A 10,409-nucleotide genomic window follows, 5' to 3' on the forward strand; every position below is an offset into this window, starting at 1 on the left:
CCATTGGCCACTGGCCCCAGCCACAGCTGAGACTCTGCATGGACTCAGACAGGCGCCACCCAGGCACACCCAGCAGCCCCTGCCTCAGGTCCCAGCTAGGCACCCCTTAGGCCTGCCTGGACACTAGGATGGGAGACACTGTATCCATCCATCCACGACCAGCAAGTAGAGGCAATCAATACCCTTCAGGTGACCCAACGCAAGCTGGGAGCCTGTGCACAAATTATTCTCCCTTTCTCCGAAAAGGATTGTGCTGAGAAACATTTGTACAGCTTCCCGGAGGATGGTCCTTGGGATTGAGCAAGCAGTTATGTTTGTTACCAAGCCGTGGCCAGCTCCATAACACACCCTGGAGTTGGCGCCACTTCCTTCCCAGCTACACTCCCCTTTCTCTCACGCCTGCTCCCTGGGGTCACCTCCCTACCAAAGGAGGGGCACAGGAGCCTTTGTTTCCCACTCTGCTTTCCAAGAAACCCAAACCAAGCCACTCTGAGTTCCTTCCAGAGCTCCACTTCCACTTCACGGGATCCTCTTAGTACCACAGTCAGCGCCCAACATGCCTCTGAGATGGGCGTGTGATCCCAGCTGGCCAGTCAGCGCCTTATTCCTCTGGCCACAGAACTTGGCTCAGGAACTGACATGTGACCAATCTGAATTTTCCCTGGGGACTGATACGTGGACACCAGGGACCTCATGCACTAGTAGGGTCGCTGCCTTCCTTCTCTGCGAGAGATGATTCTGTCTCATCCAATCAAGACTTGAGTGGACTCCAGCTTCCCAGAAAGCCTTTCTCCATCATCCCAGCCCCACGGGATCTTACCTGCTTCACTGGTAACACCCAGAATCCTCAGCACAACTGCTACCACCAGGTACTGCCTTGCTCCTTTACACTGCGGTTAGGTTGTTTGTTATGCAGCCGGTTATGTGTATTCCTATTTCTACTATGCACACATGGTGCTACCTGGCTAATTACAGTGGATTCATTGCCCAGATGAGGCAGGCAGGTGCTTCAATATATGGAGAGGCCAGGTATCCAATATAAGGAACCACATTATCCCAGTTTGCCTGGAACTTTCCACGCTTTGACACTGAATAGCCTTGGACTCCCTCAGTCCTGGACAGACTGGGACATTTGGTCACCTTGTTCAACGAGCAGGAGCAGGAGGAGAGTGCTGTCTAGGAGAAGCCTCCTTTTATTTATTTCCCTTCTGAGACAGGGTCTCGCTCTGTCACCCAGGATGGGGTCCAGTGGCAGGATCACAGCTCATTGCAGCCTCAACCTCCTGAGCTCAAGCAATCTTCCCACCTCAGCCCCCCATGTAGCTGGGATGACAAGCACACCACCACACCCTGTTATTATTATTATTAGTTTTTAATAGAGACAAGGTCTCATTACATTGCCCAGGCTGGTCTCACACTCCTGAGCTCACGCAATCCTACCCACCTTGGCCTCCCAAAATGCTTACAGGTGTGAGTCACTGCACCTGGCGAGGAAGCCTCTTTTTAAAGTAAAGGACATAGACTGCACAGATTCAGCCCAAACTCCATCTATTTATCTATTTAATTGAGCTCCTACAATTTATTGAGCTTCTACTGTGTGTCTGACACTCTGCTAAGTTTTGAAGATCCAGAGCTGAACAAGACCTAGTCCCTTCCCTGAAGAGTTTATAGTTCAGAGCAGGCATTAGGGAAATTTTCTGCAAAGGGCTAGATCACAGGTGTTTTCAGTTTTACAAACCATACAGTCTCTGTCATAACTACCCTGGTCTGCCATAGCTCCAAAGCAGCCACTGCAGACAGTGTGAATGGACATGACTGTCCCCACGAGACTTGAAGGGCAGCAGCCTCCTAGCACAGAGGTGGAAAAAAACACACAAAGTCTCAGAGCACCTGCCAGGCCCCTGCTGAAGGTAGCAGCTCCAGGCGGCCCCATAGGCAGCATCTCACATCTCCTCTGCCATGGTTGATTGGACCAGAGAGGAGCACGTGATTCACAGGTAGCCCATCATCAGGCTGCCAGTGATGGACACGGCTGGAGAGGCCAGCAGAGATAGTGGCCGCCAGCTGGGACAATGGTGGTAGGAGACAGAGACCGAAAGGCAGGAAGGATGCAGCACAGCCAATAGACTTCCCTGGACCCTCGAGCCCTTCCAAACCTGAGCCGTGTTCCAGGCCCCATGGGGACCTCCAAGGAGGTCTTGCTGTGAGCTTGTCCTGGGGATCTGGGCAGCCTTGCACAGAGCTGAGAGTCCTGTCTTCTTTATTTCCATGTACATCCTTCGACAAAACAGCTTTTGTTTCCTTCTTTCTTGTTTAACAATTCAGTAATTTTTAGAAAATTTATAAAGTTGTGCAACCATCATTGTCACCCAGCTTCCATAATAAACCTGAATGAGTTCCCTGCACCCAAGAGACCCTCACTCACCCCAGTTCCTTGTGGAAAGTTAGGGTGCCATGGGATCACAGAGGAGGGACGCCCAACTGGGGCCGGGGCCTCAGAGAAGCCTTCCCAGCGAGACCCAAGGACAGTCAGAGAATTCCTGGGGTGATGTGGGGAAGGGGGACCCCCATCACCTCTTTGACCTTTAGTGGGCAGCAAGGGCCAACATCTGACCAGGTGCTTCCTGTGGCAGGCATGGTGTAGGCAGAACACTTTGTCAGATGCCGATGAATCGAGCAGCTTTCCTGTTTCCTCCATACCCTGCATGCCCTCCTGTGGCAGCCTCAGTCCACCCGGTGTCCTTAGACAGGGCCTTGCAGGCCAGGGCACACTGTAGGAAAGGGAAGAATCTGCACGTGGCTCCCTGGGGCTGTCGATGATGGGCTTTGCTGCCTGCACCACCTGAGTTTTCATCCAAGAAAACACCCTAACCTGGTATTTCCCAAGGAATTCAAGTGAGATTGTCAAAAGGGCTTATACCCCTGTTCTAAGGCTGTGGAAGAGGTCTGGCCATACAATCTCCCTCTCCCTTTCCCCCTCCACCCCCAGGAAAGAGAATTTCCAAGCACCCATACCCAGGGCCTCTGTCTTCCTGCTCCCCTCTCCCATCTCCCCATAAGGAGCCTTTCTCTTGCTGAAGCAGGAAACTTCATTTTGCTAACAGGAAGCTTCTTTGTTCCCTGCAAGAGAAACCAGCTCCAGCTAATTCAAGCAAATAGAAGGCTCTTCGCAGGGATGTGGAGCAGCTCACAGTTGCAAAGAGGTTGCTGAGCAACATGCACTGCCTGGAGGTGACTCCAGCAGCCCTGGGCTTCCCTGGGCTCCCCTCCTGGGAGAGAGAATCTGACAGCACAGTTTGGTGCAAGGGTCCCTGGCCTTGGTCCTTTGGACCACTCAGTGACAGGGAACAGGAGCCAGTCTGCTTCCTATCCCATTAGAAGGATCTGGATTTGCTCCGTTCACCCAGACCTGGGTTTCACCAGGAACTAGGGGTGTACATCATCTATGCCCAAACCCAGGGCAACCCTGAGTATATGGCATCTCCCACTGGGCCATTAAGAAGATGTGCATACAAAAGAGATCGTTTTTCCAAGTGAGAAGATCCAGCTTGAATATACAAACTATTAGGGGTGTGCATGTAATTGTTTAAATGTCTCCTGTAGGAGTTAATGCATTTGGTTTTAAAGACATCTTTTAATTCCACAGAAGGTAACTCCTTTCCACTTTCACATTTCATGGAACATTTTTTCATCTCAACCTGTCACCAGCATCTTGAGTGTCTGTCTCCTCATCACCCCTGAGCCACGGTTTGAGTCACCAGTGACTTTCAGGGCACATCACCTCCCTCTCTCAGTTACAGAGATTCAGCACTTCTTAAATCCCCACATGATGCTATCATTGGAAATTTTATCTGCCATAAGTGCCCCTTCTCATAATGTTGAGGGGCTTAAAGTTGTTATTTGAACCTTAAGAGAAATATGAGAATCTTCTTAACTGGTGATGGGGGCACACTAGGCACCCCGGCATTATCATCAATCCTACCAGAGGGCTCCTGCACACAGCCAGGTATAAGGGGCTTGGAGCAAGCCCCTGGCTGTCTGTTATCATTAGCTGGTGCTATCGGGCCAGGACCCAGAGTCTTCGAGCCTCCAGTTGCTTCCTGGTCTGAAGTGAGGGCTGGGACAGTGGTGATAGCTGTCAATCACCAGGTATTTATCAGCTCTGCTCTGCACCCAGCCTGTGCCAGGCACTCAGGGTGGATGGGAGCCATGAGCCCTTGCTGTGAGAGATGATTAAGAAGGAGCATTTCTACTTAGGACACCAGTGCAAGGGAGGACCAAATGAGGTGTAACAGACAAGGAGAGAATAAGCCTGTTCTCGACCAGGTGCAATTGAGTAGTGGAAGCCAGTGGGTGGGCTTGTGCCAGCCTCTATCGGGGAGCAGATGGGTCACCCCTTGATGGCTCTGGGTCTTTGAAGAGCTCTGAGGGGATTTTGGAGTGGGGACAGTGGGCCAGGACACAGATACCCAGAGTGGGGGTTAGCATGGGGTGCCATGCAAAAATCACTTACAAGGGCATCAGAGAGCTGGTGCTGCTCATGCCCTCACGAGCCTCAGCTTCCATGTCTGTACAACAGTTCCCTTCAAGCCAAGGTCTTGTTACAGACCTGTTGCTAGCCCCAACTCCTCCAGCTTCATGGGGTCACCCCCCTTTATAAATCTCCAAGCAGAAGGGCTTATGATTTTATCCCACATTCTGTGGGAACCCTAGCATCTCCCATCATAGTCCTGGAAACTGCTAAATTCTTCTCTGAGCCCTGAGTCCTACAGGAACTGCCCTCCACGTGTATCTGAGCCCACAGGGAGCACCTTCACCCTTCCTTTCTCCAATAAAGGACAACTGACTCCGGGGAGAACTGGTGGGAGACTTCCCTGAAGGCCAAGGGTAATGGAGATGGATGATAAAGAACAGCAACCGGAAACACCCCCCAGCCCCATCCTGCCAAGAGAGTGCTCCTTCCCCTGTGCCACCCCCTCACCCGGTTTGGTTGGTTTCAGATGCAGTGCAGCCTTGGGAAGTCGGTGCTGGACCCCACCTGTGCAGCCTATTTGCTGCAATTTCAGAGTCATTGGAGATACAGTATTTATAAAAGCGTTTCTCTCTTGGTTTGAACTACAGCTTTGCTCACAGTTTCAATGTATATAGTCCTTGGAAGAACAACCCTGGCCAAGAAGTTATACCAGAGGCAACTGACCCTTAAGAGCAGGTGATGAACAGCAGAAGGAGATAGCTGCGAGCCGGAAGAAGGGTGGTAGTTTGCAGTGGTGGGGACAGGGGATGCCACAGGAGGGGATTAGGAATTGGGAAAACGAATTCACAATCGTGTCAAAGGCAGAATCTGCTGGGAGTGGTTGGGCCTTGGAGATGCTTGACGGGGTGACAATTAGGCAACCCCAAGTACTTTCATAAGAACTTTTATAACATAGGTTAAGGAGCCGGGTGCAGTGGTTCACGCCTGTAGTCCCAGCATCTTGGGAGGCCGAGGTGGGAGGATCACTCCAGCCCAGGAGTTTGAGCCCAGCCTGGCCAGCAGGGTGAAACTCCATCTCTACTAAAAATACAAAAAATTAGCCGGGCATGGTGGCAGGTGCCTGTAGTCCCAGCTACTCGGGAGGCTGAGGCACGAGAATCACTTGAACCCGAGAGGTGGAGGTTGCCATGAGCAGAGATCACACCACTGCTCTCCAACCTGGGCAACAGAGCAAGACTCTGTCTCAAAAACAAAACAAAAACAAAAATAAAAACAAAACCATAAAAGTAGGTAAGGTCATCCTCTGATATTGGAACTTACTACATAGATACATGCCAGGAGGCAGTAATAGTAATAAAATATCATATAAGACGATGATGATGGTGAAACTGGTATGACCTACTTCACCAACTTAGATTACAAAAATGGTCACATTTCTTTTATTGCCTCATTTATTTTTCCCTATGTGTCTTTTAGGCAGAAGACTTGCCCCCAAATTATTCAAAGACCCCAGGGACCTCCTCGGTCCAAAAGGGAGGTCACCTTTGCTTCCTCACACCTGAGGGAGGAGAGCCAGGGTTCCATCAGCCTCTGCTGCTGTTTCTCCAAGCTGTCACAAGGTGTCACTGTTGCAGCTTGGTGTCTCAAGGAGGGACGCTGCTGCCCCGGAGGCTGGGACGCCCTTGGTGGTTGAGGTTCAGGCTTAAGACTCTTTTTAGTTATCATTTCACACTCGGCCATCCCTTCCCAAAGCATGGCTCCTGGGGCAGGGTGGCTGGGTTTGAAGGGGTGTCCAGTATCAGCCACATTCCACTCTGGCCAGAACAGTGTGATCAGCTGAGATCCCCCTTAACACAAGGTGATTTATTGTGGGGGCCTCATTGCTTGCCCCTGCCACTGCTTCTTGGATTGCCCTACAACTCCTAGACAGGTATCCCTGACTTTGCATCTCGGAGATTGGGTGTCTTTGCTTTCAGAGGGCCCTGGCACTCCGCTTCCTATAGTGCGGCATACAAAGAGGGCCGGCCAGCTTCTCTAAGCCCCACCAACAAAGGTCCTGGCTCAGCCCAAACCCCAAGAGGAAGAGGATGGGACCCTGGGGGCTCACATTTGCATAACAAAGAGGGCACACAAGTGATCCTTCACCAGAGGAAGAACACCTGTGCCCAGGTTCCTTATGTCTCTGCCTAACCCAGAAGTTCTCAACCTGGGGATCCGGAGTAGAATTCAGGGGTGTCATGAACTTGTTGGGGGAAAACATTACATGCTATTTTCACTAATCGATAACTGAAGGTAGCATTTCCTTCCATTATGCACGTAGACATCACACCACAGTACGATAGATGGTGTGGTTCCTGGGACTTGTCACCAATAGACATCACAAATACTCTCATATCCCACTACAGTTGCCGCAGATAATTCAAAATAACTTCTCAGTTCATCATAAATTCAAAATTATGATAATCATTAAAGCCATCACTAGATCTTGTTATCCAGTGCCTAAAGAAACATATGTATTGCTACACTGGTGACTACATTTCCATATATCTGGTTTCCTGTCTAATTCCATGCATTTTACTTGATGCATGTGAAACCGCCCTTCTGGGGAAGGTCCACAGGCTTCCTCCTGATTGCAGGAGGATCGATGGCACAAGATGAATTAAGACCCCATGGCCTGCTGGGCGCGGTGGCTCATGCCTGTAATCCCAGCAGTTTGGGAGGCCAAGGCAGGTAGATTGCTTGAGCCCAGGAGTTCAAGACCAGCCCGGGCAACATGGTGAGACCCCGTCTTTACAAAAAATACAAAAAATTAGCCAGGCATGGTGGTGTGCACCTACAGTCCCAGCTACTCAGGGGGCTGAAGCAGGGGGATCCCTTGAGCCCAGGAGGTTGAGGCTGCAGTGAGCTGTGATCATGCCACTGTACTCCAGCCTGGGGGACAGGAGTGAGATCTTGTCTTAAAACAAAACAAACAAATGAAAAAACAAAACAAACAAATAAAAAAACAAAACAAAAGACCTAGTGCCAGAGCTTTCACCATTCTCAGAGGCTGCCTAAAGCCCTGCCTGAAAAGGATGCTAGGTTTGTGAGTCCAAAGGTCAGCCGGGGAAGGTGCAGGGCTACTGTGGTTCCCAAGAAGAGCCCAGACAAGCATTCTGCTGAAGGAGCCTCAGACGTGAAGGTGCAAGAGCATTTAACACGGAGGTCTTGGGGCCTGCAGGAGTGAGCTGCGTGCCCAAGTGTCATTCGGATGCCTCTGTTGAAGGGCCCAGTCCTCGCTGGGCACCGTGGCTGTGACCAGTGTGCACTGAAACCCAGGGTTCTCTGCAAATAGTGCAGTCATCAAGGGATGCCCCAGCGAGGACCCGTGCAGGATCTTGGGAGCGGAAGGGATCCAGTGATAATGGAGCTGGAGCATCCTCCAGTAAACCTTGGTGAATTAGGGCAAGTTACGTTCAATTTGAAGAAATAAGAGAAGTGCGACTTCTACTCCAGGTCAGCGTAGAAGCCGTTCCTGTGAATTGAAGTGTCCCCCCCAAAATTCACATGCTGGAGCCCTAACTAGGCCCCAATGTAACTGTACTTGGAGACATGGCTTTTAGGAGGCAACTAAGGTAAAATGAAGTAAGGGTGAGGCCTGATCCTGTAGGATTAATGTCCTTAGCAGAAGAGACAGCAGAGAGTTTGTTTCCTCTCTCTCTGCCCCTTAGGACACAGTGAGGAGGTGGTCATCAGCAACCCAGGAAGAGCGGCCTCACCAGAAACTGACCTTGCCAGACCTCGATCTGAGACTTCCAGCCTCCAGAACTGTGAGACATAAATTCCTGTTGTTTAAGGCACCCAGTCTGCAGCGTTTTATTATGGCAGCTCAGGTAGACTGACAACATACTTGCCATATGTGGATGTTTTTTGCAGTATAAAGTCCCAGGGAAGAAATATCAATAGCTCACAGATCTCTTAACCATCAATTTCATCCCACTTTGTTCACGTAATTGAAATAGTCCTGTCTTTGGGGTCATATACCCTTTAATAATACTCGGAGAATAATGACTTTGCTACCCACTCTCCATTAATGTGGGAAGTCCTATTTTCTGTGGGTTCCCCCCTCCAGGCATCTCTGGGTCTCATGCTCTGCTGTAAAGCTCACACTGATTCCTCTTGGTGAAAGTTGTGCCCTGGCTGTGACCTGAAGTCAGTACTGAAGGTTTAGGAAACTGAAGGAAATCCACAGCAAAGAGGCTGGTATCTACTGCCGAAGGGGGCCAAGCCCAGTGCCCAGTGCCCAGTAACACCTGGCCCATCTTGGGGAGGGAGAGGTCTCTCCACCTACCTAATGCTGCCTGGAGACCCACCCCCACAAACATGTCCCACCCTGCGCCAGTCCTCTGGAGCCCTCCTTAACCACTCCAGGCCCCCTGGCCTCAAGGTTCTCCACTGCCCTCAGGGAAACCCCTCCACCCACTCCCAGAACTGTGCTTTGGCTGGGGGCTCACACAGCGATCACTGGGTCATTGGACATCAGTTTTCCCCAAGTCAGGGTCATTCCGTCTGAAATGCACTAGGCACTGACTTGGGGAATCGGCTATTTGGGAAATCTGGGTTTAGCCAGATCTAGTCAACTCTGGCACAACTTTTCTAAATTCTGTGTGGCCTCCACTGGCAAGCTGCTCTGAGACACCGCTTGAACGAGAAACGCACACGTGTGTATGCACTCTCATCTGCACTGAGAAGAGAGTCTTCTCGGAGACATCTATCTGCACCCTAAGCAGCCTTTGTGTAACTGTGCTAGCCCTGGTAGAGATGCAGGTCCCCTTGCAGGCAGCAGCTTGGTTACACTCACTCAGGCGTGGGCCTCCGGAATAAAGCTGCCATCGGAAGCCTCAAAGGTGAGCCAGAGCCGCGTCTGGCTTTGAAGTGACAGTGCTTCTGATCCTACCTCACGAGACTTCAAAGTGCAAAGGGCCACGTTGCTGTCGTGACTCATGATTGAGGCACCATGTGGCCTTTTCTGCAACAGCTTTGCAAGGAGGGCATATCTTGCAGGCTCCTGGCCTGGGAGGGAGCGCTCAGGCCCGAAGTGGGGCAGAGGGACGTCTGTTTTGTCCTTCCACTTCAAGCTCCTGGAGTCCCTCTTGACCTGCTATCCACAGCCCCTCAAATGGCCATTCACGGCTCTGTGCCCTGGGCTCACCAGAGAAGCCAGCTCTGGGCAGAAAAAAGCCAGTGGGGCCTGTGATGGTAGTTTCAGGGGAGTGCTCACCCCAGAAAAGGCACCTTTGGTGTGTCTTTGAGTCCTCTGTCCCCCCCGAGTGGTAAGGTTGCCAAGTGGTCCCTGCCAGCCTTTATTTGGCCCTGGAAAGTCGCTGTCCACAGTACAACTGACCCTTGAGGACAGACGAAGGGTGGTCTGGCGTGGGCATCCCCACACAGCTCCTCCTCCTATGGGGATGTCCCCACCCCTACCTCTTGACTGTTCTGCACGCCAGCCTCTCCTCACACCCACACAGTGGCTCTGCCCAATTTCTTTCCGCACTGGTCTATTAACCGAATCCTTTTTAACCTCTAGGAATCGCTACAACTGAGGAATGCCTCAGTCATTTCAAGCACCTTTGCAATCTCCATCCCTTTGTGGTCACTTGCTACGAGGGTGTTATCTTACGCTTCCAGATGTCTTTAGTATCCTGTGGCAGTTACATAGTATTAGTATCATGACTTGCAGCTTCCGAGGGTCCCCAGAGAGGTAATTCAAGAGGAATATAGTTGACAAATGCACCTTGTGAACCGACATTCTCCCAGTCAAATCCTCCCTGGGGGCCAAGGGGAGGTGGTCACTATCCCTAGGGGATGTGGCCTTCGTAGTGGGTAGCTCCTAGATTAGTAGGAGATGATTAGATGGAGCAAAGATGTCCCCCTTGGCCCTCAGCACCCAGGCGGT

Source organism: Nomascus leucogenys, chromosome 22a, assembly GCF_006542625.1.
Source record: "Nomascus leucogenys isolate Asia chromosome 22a, Asia_NLE_v1, whole genome shotgun sequence".
In the NCBI taxonomy this organism is placed as follows: domain Eukaryota; kingdom Metazoa; phylum Chordata; class Mammalia; order Primates; family Hylobatidae; genus Nomascus; species Nomascus leucogenys.